Source organism: Tachyglossus aculeatus, chromosome 2, assembly GCF_015852505.1.
Source record: "Tachyglossus aculeatus isolate mTacAcu1 chromosome 2, mTacAcu1.pri, whole genome shotgun sequence".
Taxonomy (NCBI): Eukaryota; Metazoa; Chordata; class Mammalia; order Monotremata; family Tachyglossidae; genus Tachyglossus; species Tachyglossus aculeatus.
In genome coordinates, this window is record NC_052067.1 from 127,101,220 (window position 1) to 127,102,683 (window position 1,464).

Genomic DNA, 1,464 nt, shown 5'->3' on the forward strand with positions numbered 1-1,464 from the left:
CCCACGTGGGACAACCTGATATCCTTGTACCCCCCCGTGCTTAGAACAGTGCTTTGCACATATTAAGCGCTTAACAAATACCATCATTAGTAGTAGTAGTAGTAGTAGTAGTAGTAGTAGTACAGTGCTCTGCACACAGTATATGCTCAATAAATATGATTTAAGGAATGAATTGAATGAACAAGTATTAAATCTCCATTTTGCAGAATGGAGGCACAGAAATATTATGCGATCTGCCCAGGGTCACATACAAGGTAGAGCTGGAATTAGAACACAGGTCCTCTAGAATGGTGATCACTATTCCCATTTCAGAAAGAGTCCTGGATTCACCTCTGACAGGACTTCTCTTAGTCCCAAATCAGAGCTCAACATTCTCCTACCTCCACTTGTGGGTTAAATGAAATCATGGCAAAATAACAATAGTGGAGGTAATACAAATAGTAAATGAGAAAGAGAATGAGTTTCGGGTTACAGAATGCCTTTTCCCATGGTAGGATGGTAGTGACAGGATGTGGGAAATGGAAATGCAAGACAAAACACTTGGATCCTGAAACTGAGTAGGAACTGGAATGGGGGAAACAAAGAGTAGGGAGAGATTAATCTAGTGTGCTGGTGGGTAGAGGGGGAGGGGCCCACGGAAGTGTGGGGAAAGACCTCCTTAGAGTCACTGAGGAGAGAAGGCTAGCAGGGAGTCTTGTTTTAGGCTGCCAAGTCGTTTCTGACCCCTACTGACTCCAGGGACCCACCTCTCCTAGAATGCCCCACTGTCCATCTGCGATCATTCTGATAGCGTATCCATAGAGCTTTGTTTCCATAAAAAGATGGAAGTGGTTTACCATTGCCTTCTTCCACGCAGTAAACTTGAATCACCGCCCTTGACTCTTTCCCCTGTCGCTGCTGCCCAAAAAGGTAAAGTTTGACTTGTAGCAGATTGCCTTCCACTCGCTAGCCACCGGCCAAGATAGGAATGGAATGAATATGCCTCTGCTTGACTCTCCCTCCCATAGCCGAGACTGGTAGGGTACTGGAAACTCTCCAGGTGTGATCCTGCGAGGGGCAGCAGGGAGTAAAACCACTAAAACAAATGGGTGACAAAGCATGAAAAGTCTAGTCAAAGTTTTGGTAGACTGATAGCTTTGCAAAACCAATTTACTTAAATTTCACTTGGAAAGATAGGCACAGGTCTCCTTCAAGGCTCTCTATTGGATGCTCTTCCCTTCTCATTTTACACTCATTCCACTGGGGAACCTCAATTGCTCCCACAACTCAACTACCACCTCTATGGGATCAATGCCCAAATTTAACTCTAGATCCAATCTCTTCCCTTTTCGGTAATCTTTCATTTCTCCTAACTCAAAGTGTAGCTCAGGTTTAACAGGCCCAAAGTTGAATTCCTCATTTCCCTTGTAATTGTTGTCTTCCATCTAACTTTCCCATCAGACTGAATGACAAACCATCCTTCCC

The 1,464-nt window shown here is 44.4% G+C and overlaps 1 non-coding gene across 1 annotated transcript; it reads right to left on the reverse strand.

Annotated features, from left to right (window-relative positions):
• Positions 1–919: 919 nt before the first annotated feature.
• On the reverse strand, positions 920–1,057 carry LOC119925017. Its single transcript, XR_005449689.1, has one exon. It is a non-coding gene; the product is annotated as a small nucleolar RNA SNORA7 (small nucleolar RNA).
• Between the last annotated feature and the right edge of the window lie 407 nt (positions 1,058–1,464).